The following is a 14,365-nucleotide window of genomic DNA, read 5'->3' as shown; positions in this document are numbered from 1 at the left end:
AATCATTTATACAGATTTTTTTTATTAGACTTGTTTCTCACGATAGAGGTTTTTTACGGTTCCTCTCCATTGTGGTACAGTTATGTATATTATGAAATTTTTAAATAAATTTGAAAGTATAAAGCCAGTTCCTATTTTTGTGCCAGTCTATGTTGAAGCCTACCTGTGTCAACATGCCAAAATATATTGTCTTGTCTAATACAAAAGTACACCAAAAAGTTACCAACATAAGAATCTAAGAATATCATGAACAAAAACCTTTTTTTTTTATGTTAAACTTAAAATGAGGATACAACCTTTAGTGGTGCAGAGTACAGTTTGGGTGTTGTGTTACCCCAACAATTAATCGTCCAGCTGTTCAGGGATGCACTCTGTTCACCTAACACTTGTTTTCCAACAGAAGTTTTGCCAGATTGTCCAAACCCAGTCAGGGTCTCTTCCTTGTGGAGTGACCATTTCACATCCTCCAGCTTTACTTGGTCCTTTCATGAGTCTTCTCAGTACCGTTGGACCCACAACTGGTGTCCTGGAGGTAGGTGTTGCTGTCTGTGTGCCTTGCATCTTACCAGCCATTTACCATCATTTGCTTGTGAGCCTATATGCTCTGTGCAAATGGTTTTGGCAGTGTTTTTAATGGACTTTCCCTCACTTTATGCACTCTACTCCCCAGAAGTAAAAATTTGCTTTAGGTCCTGCCTAGATCAACATTATGATGGATTAAACAATGGTACATACTGGATCAATTTCCAGAGCTTGACAAATAATGTAAACACTGGTTAAACAAATAGTATTGTTGCCAACTATCAAAGAGTACACATATGCTGATTAGAAACCAATGTCCCCAAACATGTTAATTTTCAAGCCAGGAAAAAAACAAACCTTTTCCAAGCATGAAAGCAGTTCTGTTATCACAATATTGTATGTACTGTATGTTTAAGCAGTTCAAATTTCAAAGCAGGTGACTCTTTTGCAAGACAACAATTGTCTATGTCCTGTAGACAACCATCATAATCAGTAACCTGATTATTTAGGAAATTTTGCCTTTCAACTTATTACCCCAGTACCAACAATGGGTTCCTATTGCCCCCTTCATCTACTGATGTTTAAATATAACATTTGCATATTTCTTTGCCTAAGAGAAAAAAGAAACCACACAGTGCTCAAAAAAATTTTCCCCTCTGACATAATCATAACATGAATGCCAAGATATCTGTAATGAGATACATTCTAAAACTGGCCGTACATAGCCAGACAATGACTATGACATAAAAGCCAAAAGGCTACTTGTCATGATTTAGGTTGAAATTTGGGATTTTATAGCCTTTTATTGTTATGGAGGCTATTTTGTGTACTGCTATCAGGAAACCGTGAGCTGTTGGCAATTAAGTTGGATTTGCAGGAGTGCCGTCATTATTTAGAGAGAGCCAAATATCCTTTTATCTACATGAATCCTAAAAACTTAATGTATTTAAAGTTGACAAAAAGTATCAATGCTCGTCAGGCTCGATGGCCTTTTATTTTTCAGCCAATTTCATTTCACATTAACATATCATCCAGGCAGAAAAATCTGAAAGACGGATGCCCTTTCTCTTATACACGAACCTGATGGTTTCTGTGAGGATCCTTCATCTATTATTGATACAGAAACAATTATTGGCTTGCTTAATGTACCAAATGGGGAAGATATTTTGAGTTTGTAGTGTTCAAGGGCAGGTAAATTCCACTATAAATATACCGGCTGGGGATCTTTTCGTCCCAATCAATTTGAGAAATCACTTATGCTCGGGCACCTGGGAATTGTCCAGACAATTAATTTATTAAAAACATTTTGGTTGAGGGGCTGGACAAAAGACTTCTAATAATATGTTGCCATTTGCGAAACTTCTTGTTTAGAAAATCACTGGACTTACACTGTGTTTGCTCCAGCCTCTTCTCATGCCATCATGATTTCCCTGGACTTTGTTACAGATCTACGTCTCTCAAAGGCTATACCACATTTCTGGTTATAGTAGATTGATTTTCTTTTCTTTTTTCTTTTTTTTTTCTTTTATTTATTTTTATTACAATCCATACATAGCAATCAAGTTTTTACAAAACAAAAAAAAGAATTATGTTAAGAACAGATCGATCCCCACCCCTGAGAGACAGAGCAAGCCAAACGGTGTAAGATTTAAGGCTTGTAAACATACCTAAGTTAATAAATTCTCTGTGCTTTATAAACTTATTTTAAAATATTACTGATTAGATCCTGCCATGTTTTAAAAAAAGTCTGTACAGATCCTCTAACTGAGTATTTGATTTTTTCCAATTTCAAATAATATAACACATCAGTTTCCCACTGACTTAAAGAGGAGAGTTTGGGTTCTTCCAGTTTATCAGAATAAGTCTGCGTGCCAAGAGTGTAGTGAATGCAATCACAATTTGTTTGTCCTTCTCCACTTTAAGCCCTTCTGGAAGAACTCCAAACACAGCTGTTAATGGGTTAGGAGGGATTGTGAGTCTAAGGCTGTCTGAGAGGTAATTAAAAATTTTTGTCCAGAATAATGTTAATTTGGTGCAGGCCCAGAACATGTGACCCAGTGAGGCTGGGGCTTGGTTGCAACGTTAGCAGGTTGGATCATGCCCTGGAAACATTTTGAGAGTTTTAGTCGAGACAGATGTGCTCGATATATAATTTTGAGTTGTATAATTGTATGCTTTGCATATGGAGCTCGAGTGAATTCTCTGCATTGCTACTTTCCACTCCTTTTCTGATATATTAATTGAGAGATCTTTTCCCAGTGTCCTCTTGGATCTTTGAAAGGAAGGGATTGTAAAATGATTTTATATATTGTAGAGATGGAGTCTAATCCTTGAAATTGAGCAATATTTTTCCAGCGTGGATGAGGGTGCAAGATGAGGAAAATCTGGAAGGTTCTGTTTAACAAAGTTCCTGATTTGAAGATAGTGAAAGAAATGTGTAGCTGGAATGTTAAATTTGGAATGTAATTGTTCATAGGATGCAAAGACGTTCTCTAAGCAAGTTAATTCCAATTTTTTTCCAGATATTAAAACTGCATATGTTTGCGAAGGTTGAAAGAGGTGGTTCTCTTGCAGGGTGCCACAGATAGAAGCTTCTCCGTCTTAAAATGCTTTCTACATTGGTTCCAGATTCTAAGTGAGTGGAGCACAATTGGGTTATTAGTGTATTGCCGATAACGTGTGTTTATTGGAGCGCAGAGCAAGGAATACAAAGAAGTACTGCAGGATTTTACTTCTATTGCGGTCCAAGCCTGTGTATGTTCTTCTATTTGTGTCCAGGTTCTTATCGCCTGTATATTTGCCGCCCAGTAATAAAACTGGAAGTTAGGTAGAGCCATGCCGCCTTCTGCCTTTTGTCTTTGTAGGGTCGCTCTTTTGATGCGTGGATGTTTTGAATTCCAAATAAATGAGGGTATTGTTGAATCTAATTGCTTAAAGAATGATTTATTAATGTATATTGGGATGTTTTGAAATAAAAAGGAGCTTAGGAAGAATATTCATCTTAACAGTGTTAATTCTTCCAGCTAGTGTGAGATGAAGGGTTGACCATCTATGCAAGTCTTGTTTAATTTTTTCCATGCAGACAAAATTTTGTTGATAAAGAGCTTTATGTTTACTTGTGATGTTTACCCCTAGGTATTTAAACTGTTCTGCAATGATAAAAGGTAGGGTGTCTAATCTAATATTATATGCTTGAGAATTCACTGGAAAGAGTACACTTTTATTCAGATTAATTCTGAGACCAGAGAGCTTTTGAAATTCTGTGAGTGCTGCTAAGACTGCAGGCACAGAATTTTCTGGGTCCAATATACAGTACCATGTCATCTGCATATAATGAGATTTTCTGTTCCAGTCCTTCTCTGCTAATCCCCTTTATCTGATCAGTATTTCGACAATGTATTGCCAGTGGTTCAATGGCAATGCAAACAGCAGCGGTGACAAGGGCATCCTTGTCTTGTGCCACGTTCTAGTTTAAAGTAGTCTGAGCAAATGTTATTGATGCAAACTGAAGCTTCTGGGTTAGTATACAGTAATTTAATCCATGCACAAATGTTGGGCCAAACCCAAACTTCTCCAATAGTAAAAGGTATTTCCATTCAATCATGTCGAATGCTTTTCTGCATCCAATGATAATAATATTTCTGGGGTGTTTGATTTAGTTGGTGAGTATATTACATTAAACAGGCTCGAAGATTTGAAGATAAGTGTCGGCCCCTAATAAATCCAGTTTGGTCTTGTGATATTACGAGGGAGCACTTTCTCCATCCTTCTAGCTATGATTTTAGAGAGTATTTTAACGTCGTTATTCAGAAGTGAAATTGGTCTGTATGATGCACATTGTAATAAGTCCTTATTTTGTTTTGGAAAGACAGTGATTAGTGCTTGGCGAAAGGTTTGTGGAAGAGATTGGTTATCTCTGGCTTCTGTAAATGTTGCTAATAGGAGGGAGCTAGCTGAGCGGAGAATTTCTTGTAAAACTCTGCAGGGTAGCCGTCAGGGCCTGCTGCTTTTCCACCTTGGAGTGACTTTATAGCATCTAGTAATTCTGATAATGCCAGAGGTTTATCAAGTTCCTCCACACTAAAAGCGTCAATTTGTGGTATCTGTAATGTATCCAGAAATGCATTAGATTGTATATTGTCTTCTTTAAACTCGGTAGTATATAAGGATTTATAGTAGTCTCTTAAAGTGTGCATTATATTTTTGTGTTCGATGATTTTATCTCCGTTCATGTTAGTGATTACCGAGATTGCGTTGTGTACATCTTGCTTGTGAATTTGTTGCGCTAAAAGCTTATTAGCTTTCTCTCCATGTTCATAGTAATGATGTCTGGATTTGTAAATTAGTTGTTCAGTTTCTTTAGTTGTCAAGAGGTTTAATTCTTTTTTTTTTTTTTTTTTTTTTTATTAATTTTATTACAATCAATACATAGCAATCAAGTTTTTACAAAAAAAAAGAATTATGCTAAGAACAGATCGATCCCCACCCTTGAGAGAGAGAGAGCAAGCCAAACGGTGTAAAATTTAAGGCTTGTAAAAATACAAGGTTTAATTCTGAATGTAGAGCCTGCCTCCTCTTATGTACAGTCTCGCTTGGTAGTCTGGCATGTTCTTCATCTATTTTAGTAATTTCGCTTTTTATCTCTGCTACTTTCTTCGCTTTGGATTTATTTCTGTGGGAAAGATATGAGATAATCTGTCCTCTTAAGAAGGCCTTAAGAGTTTCCCAGAGTATTCCTGCAGAGATCTCGGGGGATGTATTTGTCTCTAGAAAGAATTTGATTTGTTTGGATATAAATTCAGTACAATTCTCGTCAGCTAATAGAAGCGGGTTGAGGCGCCATCTGCGGGGTGAGTGTATGGGGCTTAGTAATTTCAGCTCCAAGATCATAGGAGCATGGTCCGAAATAACAATAACATCGTATTTACAAGATTTAATCTTAGGCAAGAAGTTATTATCTATAAAGAAGTAATCAATCCTTGAGTAGAAATGATGTACTGGTGTGTAGAAAGAATATGTTCTTGAAATTGGGTTTAAAAACCTCCAGGGATCTGATAAGTTGTGATCAGTTATAAACTTTGTAATTATCTTTTGGTGTTAGTTGCCGTTCCCCCTGTGGAGGAAGTCTTATCTAAAAGTGGATTTAAAACACAATTAAAGCCCCCAGCCATTATAACTTTATGAGTGTTCAGATTGGGAATGGATGCAAATAAATTTTGTATAAATTCCTTATCATCAACATTAGGTGCATAAACATTTATCAAAATCATTTTACAGTTAGATAAGTCTCCCATGACCATTACATATCTCCCTTCAGGATCCAATACTACATCTGATGCTACAAATGGTACTGTTCTATGTATGAGAATTCCCACCCCTCTAGTTTTCTTTGTAAAACTAGAATGGAACATTTGGCCAGTCCAGTCTTTTTGCAGCCGGAACTGATCCTTGCTTAGTAAGTGGGTTTCCTGTAAAAATACTATTTTAGCATTTAGACCTGTTAGGTGAGAAAGTACTTTCTTTCTCTTTAATTCGTGATTCAGGCCTTTAACATTCCAGCTTACGAAGTTAACTGTCCCATCATGGAGACACTGATTCTGAGTTTTTCATGTCATTTTATAGTCTTAACTGGAAGTGAAATAGTTTAGGTCTTAATTTCCTATTTCCCCAAGAGTTGTTGCCATGCAGCTTATTATTACGTTGATAGTTATAATTATAAAGATTGAGATGATAGATTAGGTATAGATCAAGCCTGCTTTCTTTCTCTTCCCCCCTTAACCCCCCACCCTCCCTTAAGATTGATTTTCTAAAAGTGTTCACTTTGTTCCTCTAAAGGGGCTACCATCAGACAAATTAATGGTATATTTTTGTTTTTAAGAGTAGTGTGCCTTCATGGGTTCCCATCTTCTATTGCTCTGGACAGTGTTGCGCAGATTATTTACAAGTTTTGGAAAGTGTTTTGCGTGTAAGATACATGTAAAATCTGGATATCATCCGGAAACATATGGGCAAACTGAAAGAATAAACCAGGACCTGGAGAAATATTTACACTGTATAGTAAATTCTAAAGAGTAACTGAGCTGATTTGGTACATATAGCAGAATTTTCCAGATATTTCCTGCTTCCGACATCTTTAATGAGGTCTGTTTGAAAGCCAATATGGATACAGTCTCTTGTTGTTTCAGTCACCTTATTCTTAATGTACTGTTTTGTGTGTTAAGGATTATGTCTAAGGAAAGCAGGATCAACTATGAAGTGCTAGAAAGTTGATTCTGTTCATATGGACATAGCTTTTTTCTGAGGGAGATATGTTACATCACTCATTCAAGTGACTTCCTCAGTCTCAGTTGACTGCAGGTTTCTTCAAACTTATAAACAGTACCTTTGCATAATGACCGCAACTAGCATCATTGACTAACAATGGGCCGTGTGATCAATGATATGCAAATTGTCCATTGATCAATGGCCATGAGTACCATTCACAGAGAGTTGGGGAATGGCTGCAATCACAGCATTGTAAGATGGTGGAAGATGTACCGTTAGGCCACCTCCTCGGTTCAGATATGGTTGTTCCTTTTTCACGTAAATGACCTCCTTGACTCCTTGCTCAAACCAGCATTCCTCCAGGATGTGCACATCTTCATCATTTAAAGAGTGACCACTGTCCAGTATATGTAAATAGACTGCGGAGTCCTGACCTGATGAGGTAGCTCTTCTGTGTTGTGCCATCTGCTTCACCAGTGTTTATTAGGTTTCCCTGATGTATGATTCACTGCAATCCTCTTGGCACTTAACTGCGTAAACTATATTACTCTGTCTGTGCCGGGGCACCTGATCCTTGGGGTGAACCAATTTTTGCCATAGTGTGTTTTGGGGTTTGAAAGCCACCGAGACCTGGTGTTTTGAAAAAATGCGTCTCAGCTGTTCTGATACTCCTGACACATAAGGAATCACCAAAGGCTTTTGCTTAGGCAGTGGTTGTCCTTCCTCTCTCCTGGATTGCTTAGAGCATTCTTTAGGTGTCTTCCTTGCTTTGACAAAAGTCCAGCTGGGATAACTACATTTACTCAGGGCCTTTTTGATATGATGTTCTTCTGCTTCCCTGGCCGCTGTGTCTGTGGGTATGGTGTTTGCTCTGTGTTGTAGAGTCCTGATGACACCTATTTTGTGCTCTAGTGGATGGTGAGAGTCAAACCTTAAATACTGATCTGTATGCATTGGTTTACAGTACACTTCAACTTTCAAATGTCCCCCCATTGCTGATGGCAGTTTCACAAGCTAAGTAAGCTAGTCTGTCACATTTCATGTCCTCCCTGGTGAACTGTATATGTTTGTCCAATGAGTTGATGTGGTCAGTGAATTGTGGTACCTCTTGAGATTTGACTTTCACCCAGGTGTCGTCCACATAACTGGACTAATGGTTTGGTGGTGTTCCAGGAGAGGATAATAGTGCCCTGTTTTCCACTTGTTCCATATCCAGATTGGCCACAATAGGTGAAACTCGGAAACCCATGGCGCACCCATGTTTCTGCATGTAGTACTGGCCTTTGTATATGAAATATGTGGATTGAAGACACAGTTCCAAGAGCAGACACAATTGGTCGGTGCTGAGAGTGGTCCTTTTACTGAGTGTGGGGTCATCCTGTAATCTCTTACGGACCACCTCCACTGCTTCCATAACTTGAATGCAAGTGAACAGAGATGTAACATCATATGAGATCATAGTTTCATCTGCCTCCATAATGACATCTCTCACCTTCTCCACAAACTCCAAAGTGTTCTGAATATGGTGTTTTGAGCTGCCTACCAACAGGTTGAGGACAGCGGCCAGGAACTTTGAGATGTTATATGTAGCCGAATTGATCATGCAGACAATGAGTCTTAACAGTGCATCCTGTTTATATATCTTCGGTAAACCATACAGACTTGTTGTAGCTTCCCCTGGGTATAATCTTTGGTATGAGGTCTGGTCAATAGCGTTGTTGTGCACTAACTGCTTGAGACAATCTATCACCTTCTTCCTGTAACCACTACCTGGATCTCGTTTTAGGGGTTCATAAGTGTTTTTGTCACTAAGCAGAGACAAAATTTTCTCATGATAGTCTGTCTGGTTTAGCAACATTGTGCACCTCCCCTTGTCTGCTGGAAGGATGATGATGTTGTCGTCCTTACTGAGTGCCATGAGAGCCTTCCTCTCCTCAATACTGATATTGGGTGCAGGGGGCTTAGCATTGCTGAGACATGCCAAAACTTTTATCTACAGTTTCTCCGCTTCCACATCTGCAGTGTTGTTGTTTCTGATTGCTGACTCTGTGGCTGTCATTTCCACTAGTGGGATTTGTTTCAGTGTGACAAAGTTTAACCCTTTAGCAAGGACGTTTTTCTCTGCTTGGGTGAGTTGTCTGTCAAAGAATCTTCACCCATTTGTTCACATTCTCGGTTTGTGTCTGGCATCCTTCTCTCTGTTGGTTGTAGAGGCCACTACTATTGTATGCTGATGTTTCTGGCGCACCACAAGTAAATCAAACTTCCTCTGCTGCCTGGTCTTAGACTTTTTGTGCTGTGCTAGACAAGCCTTCTCAGTGAATTCAATCACCCGTTGAAGCATTTTCTCAGCTAAAAGTGATGAAAGCCTTTGTTAGATCTGATCCTCTTTGGATTTCAAAACATTAATAAAGTTAGTCTCACCCGTTTGTTTAGCAGCTGGCTCTGTGCATTCTGTAGGATTTTTGTAGCTCAGAGACAATTCACTGACAATATTATCTGTAGACTTTTAGGTGTTATTCCGCTCTGTCTACATCTGAGGCTGAATCTCAGGTGGTTCCTGTAGTCTGCCATCTTATGTGCTGTTTACTCATACTCTTGTACAAGCTTTAGGCAATTCTTGCCAAAGTGAGTCAAAATGTCTTGATGCATGCTCAATAATCCAGGTAAAAAAATTCTAGAAAGTTCATTCTGTTCATCTGGACATAGTGTGTGTTTTTTTTTTCTGAGGGAGATACATTACATCACTCATCCAAGTGACTTCATCAGTCTCAGTTGACTGCAGGTTTCTCTAACCTTATAAACAGTACCTATGCATAATGACCGCAACTAGCACCTTCACTAACAATGGGCCGTGTGATCAATGGGCATGCATCGAGACAAACTATAAAGTGCAAAAAGTTATGGAAGCCATTTTGTGTACTGTTGTCAGGGTCACATCCTATTTGTCTAGCGGCATGTTCTCTGAGGTAGTGACCTTGAATTAATCAACAGACTGTATAAAATGTCAGTCTTTTGAACGGTGCCTTATCCAATCTGTGGATAAAACCTTGCTTTATATTTGACTTCTCATGCCATTAGTTTTCTTGTCTTGCCTGGTTTTCAACCTGTTGTCTGTTATTTAGCCTTGATTTTTGCCTCTAGTCTGGGTTTCTTTTGTTTTGCTTTTTTCTTGCATCTCCCAGTTTCTCTAAAAACTAGTTATCTGTTTTCCTGCCAAGTGAGGGCACTACTTGGGGTGGAAAGCCAAATGAAGATTGTCAGAATCTGTGGTATATGATCTAAAGTAATAGGTATAGCATCAAGGGTTGTGTTTCTTTTTTAAATCCACAGCAAATACCAATTTGAGATGGTGTTAAAGCACCAATGGAAATGATTCTCATAAATATTTGGTATTTTCCTTACATGGTCCTGTGGGTTATCTGCAGGATGTCTCATGGCATCATTAGAACACCAGAAAAGTAAAGCATAGGGAGTATGCTACATTAATTTATTTGCATAGGATCAGCAATACCAGTACTTTGTAGTATTTTGTAAAATCACAGGGGGTTTCTTTGCTGTTGAAATTGCTTTCCACTTTAAATTCTAACCTGGGGATTCAGAGTGTTGAGGTTTGGGTTCTGCTACTGTATCCTGTGTGATCAAAAATTATTTTTAAATACATAAGATAAGCTTTCTTAAACAATGAAGTGTATATATTGTATATATTCAGATTCTTTATTATGCTCCAGAAAAGTTTCAGATAATGCAGCAATTTTTTTTTTTTTTTCAAAAATAAGGGGAGAAAGGTAATTAAAACTTTATGGAAATATGTCCTGCACTCAGTTCCTGTGAATTACCTGCTGTAATACAGGAATTTGTACAGAAGACAAGGGTCGTTCAATCATCCTATTCCTTATAAACCTAAGTACTGAGGCTATATTTGTTTCCATTTTGCTCCTAAAAAAAGACCAAGTGGCAGATTATTAAAACATTTTTTGAATGGCCCCCAAAACACACACATTACACATCAAATATTTTCTTAGAAAATGTGAAGGGAAGCTATACTATTTGAGGTTCAATTAAAAAAAAATTCAAATATTCACATTTATTCTGCATTAACTGTTGTAGTACATAAAAACATATCCAGAAGACAGGTGTGATATTCAGCCATTCTATTCCTATGTACATTTGAGGGAAATAAGTATTTGATCCCCTGCTGAATTTGTAAGTTTGCTCTCTTACAAAGAAATGAACAGTCTCCAGTTTTTATGGTAGTTTCATTTTAATGGCGAGAGACAGAATATCAACCAAAAAAAAAAAACACATTACATAAAAGTTAAATTGATTCGCATGTCATTGAGACTAAAAAATTTGATCCCCTACAACCCAGCCAGAATTCTGTCTCCCACAGATTGGCTGTGTGCCTCAATCAATCAATCAATCAATCAATCAATCAAATACAGATACTCCTGATCTCAACTCTTTATGTATATAAAGCAAACCTGTCCACATAATCAATTTCTTCCATTCCAACCTCTCCACCATTATGGGCAAGACCAAGACATGTTGGGGACAAGATTGTAGACCTGCATGAGGCAGGCTGGAATGACTACAAGACCATCAGCAAGTAGCTTGGTGACATCTGTTGTTGTGATTATTTGGAAATGGTAGAAATATAAAATGACCATCAATTGCCCTTGGTCTGGAGTTCCATACAAGATCTTGCCTCATGGGGCGAGGTGAGGGATCATCCCAAAACTACACGTGAGGAGCTTGTTAATGATCTAAAGGCAGTTGGGACCAAAGTCACCAAGAACACCACTGGAAACTCTCAATGCCATAATGGATTGAAATCTTGCAGCTCCCGCAAGATCATCCTGCTCAAGAAGGCACATGTACAGGCCCAGATGTTAACTGCCTAACTTAAGACGATGTTCAGGTCTACAATCTTGTCCCTGACGTCCTTTGACAGCTCTTTGGTCTTGCCCATGGTGGTGGTGAGGTTGTAATGGCAGAAATTGATTCTGTGGACAGGTGTGCTTTATACACCTAACGAGTCGAGGTTAGGAGTACCTGTGATTGATTGTAAACTTTGTGCCACATGGGCACACAGCCAATCTTTAGGAGCCAGAATTCTGGCTTTTTCATAAGAGATCAAATACTTATTTCACTCAATGACATGCAAATCAATTTTTAACTTTTATGTAATGTTTTTTTTTTCCTAGATTTTTTGTTGATATTCTGTCTCTCTCCATTAAAATGAAACTACCTTAAAAATTAGAGACTGTTCATTTAAGTGAGAACTTATTTCCCTCACTGTATGCTGCTCAAAAAAATTAAGGGAGCAATTTAAATTACACATCAGATCTTGATAATTGAAATATTTAAGTGGAACTTTTTGAGTAATCATTTTGTTCTCAACGAATCACATCGTAACAAAGGTGAATGGGAACCAAAAGCACCAAGCCATTAATGGCTAGATTCAACATCTCGCTGAAAATTAAAGTCAAAAATTGAAATCACAGCCTGATTTTAATTTGTATAAATTTCAGCATGGCAACTCATAATGTGACTCTGTAGTTTGTACGGTCTCCAAGTGCCTTTATGAACATCTGGGCATGCTTCTGATGAGACAGTGGATGGTGTCCTGGGTAATCTCCTCCAAGACCTGGGTCAGGGCATCTTTGAGCTTTTGAACAATCTGTGGGACTACTTGGGTGCACTGATAAATAACGACCAAGAGGTTATCAATTGGATTCAGGTCTGGGGAATGTGCAAGCCAGTTTATGGCAACAATGTGTTTTCATCCAGGCATGCATCCAAGCATTGTCTACATAGTCTGGCCCCAGGAGGCCGGGTATTTTCCTGCACAGCCACACTGCACCAGTGTAAGGTCGGACAATGGTTATGAGGATTTCATCCCAGTACCTAACAGCAGTCAGGGTACCATTGCAAACAGCATGTGGAGGTCTGTGCGACCCTACAAGTTTATGCCAACACTGCCCACCACCAAACTGGTAATGCTGGATGATGTTGCAGGCTTCATAACACTCACCATGCTATCTCTAGACGCTTTCACGCCTGTCACATGTGAACCTGCTCTCGCCTGTGAAAGGAATGTGGTGCATATAGCAGAACTGCGATTCCTATCTGTGTCATCTGCTCTTTAGCTGATTGAATATGGGAACCACCCACACTATGCTGCTTCAGGTTAGAAATCCCTGCACTGGCAACAGAAAAAGCTCTCTGGCAAAAGTATTTGTCACGAGTGATAGGCCTGACCCATTGACATTCTGTCTCTAACTCTGACCATACCTTGAGAGCCCCTTGTGTTTTAAGGGTGGTTTTGTACTGGCAGACATGGCTAAGTGTAGCATCTTGTTCTGGATGTTCAGTTATATTGTGAGATGTGACTGATTCAATATACTATGTCATATTTTATGTATTACAAAAGATGAATGGTGATATTGCTGGTGTGTATGGATGACCATAATCAAGAAACAACACAGGAAGCAATCAAGCGTTATTAAAAGACTTAGATTAATTTCACGCTGTTTCATGAAGTGTGATGTGTGGTTAAATTGTCTGGATTAAATTAATGAATTTAGGGGTTGTGTTATAAAAATGTAATTGTAGAATATGTGTTAATATTTTTTTCCATGGATATTAAAGCTTGTAGATGGTGCATCAGGATTTTTTTTTTCTTCAGAAAAGTGCCTGGGAACCATGCTATTGAAAGTTTACCGAAATGCAGTTTGCAAATGTATTGTGTGCTCACATAAATGTCAGTTGTCCTACTTATTCTCACTCAAGCCTATTGTTATAGTCTCCAGTAAAGTTAGCCAACTTTTGAAAGCAAATTGTCATTAACATGGCAGATTTCTTCAGGTTGTTCTTTTAAATGTACTAGCTGTGTTACCTGGGAAATTGCGAGGAAATCCAAGCAAAATGGCACCTTTTATTGGCTAACTAAAATGATTAATATGCAAGCTTTCGAATCAACTCAGGCCCCCTTTTTCAGGAAAGATGTAATACAGAAACTGGAGTTCCCTGTGTTTATATACACTCTAGGACAAGAAACAACATTGGTAAGTCTTTAAGTGAGAAATCTTAAATGTAAAAAATTAATAGATTCATTCAGGCTGGGGTTAATTTAACAAGAGAGAGAAGAACAATGTATGGTCAAGATCTGTGGATAAGATAACTGTCCAACAAAGTCTTTTCAAGTTTGTAATGAGTTTTTCAAAACAATGTGGATCTGTAGACAGGTTGTCTGTGTCATTCTGAGAGATGTAAACAATTCTCATATCTGGCCATAAAACTTTTGTCTTTATTCAAGCCATGTTGTAATGTATTAAATTTTACCATGAGTTTAACTTCCCATTTTTTTCTCTCTGGCTGTGTTTTGAAGTTGCCCATAAGCACTGTGACTTTAAAGTCCCTCTCACAGTGTCCATGGCTGAAGTGGGCTGCTACAGGAACATCTGTGTTGCCTTGTTTAATGTGGAACCTGTGTAAATTCATTCTCTGGTGGAGTGTTTGTCCAGTTTCTCCCACATAGAGTGCAGTGTCAGGACATTTCATGCAGAGAATTAGG

General features: G+C 38.3%; 1 pseudogene; it reads right to left on the bottom strand.

Moving 5' to 3' along the window:
• The window catches only part of LOC120526640, a 36,746-nt pseudogene extending 27,308 nt beyond the window's left edge, over positions 1 to 9,438 (bottom strand).
• Between the last annotated feature and the right edge of the window lie 4,927 nt (positions 9,439 to 14,365).

The sequence above is a fragment of the Polypterus senegalus genome, chromosome 3, assembly GCF_016835505.1.
Source record: "Polypterus senegalus isolate Bchr_013 chromosome 3, ASM1683550v1, whole genome shotgun sequence".
In the NCBI taxonomy this organism is placed as follows: domain Eukaryota; kingdom Metazoa; phylum Chordata; class Cladistia; order Polypteriformes; family Polypteridae; genus Polypterus; species Polypterus senegalus.
Note: the sequence above shows the minus strand (reverse complement) of the source record. Positions and strands in the feature narration are given on the sequence as shown.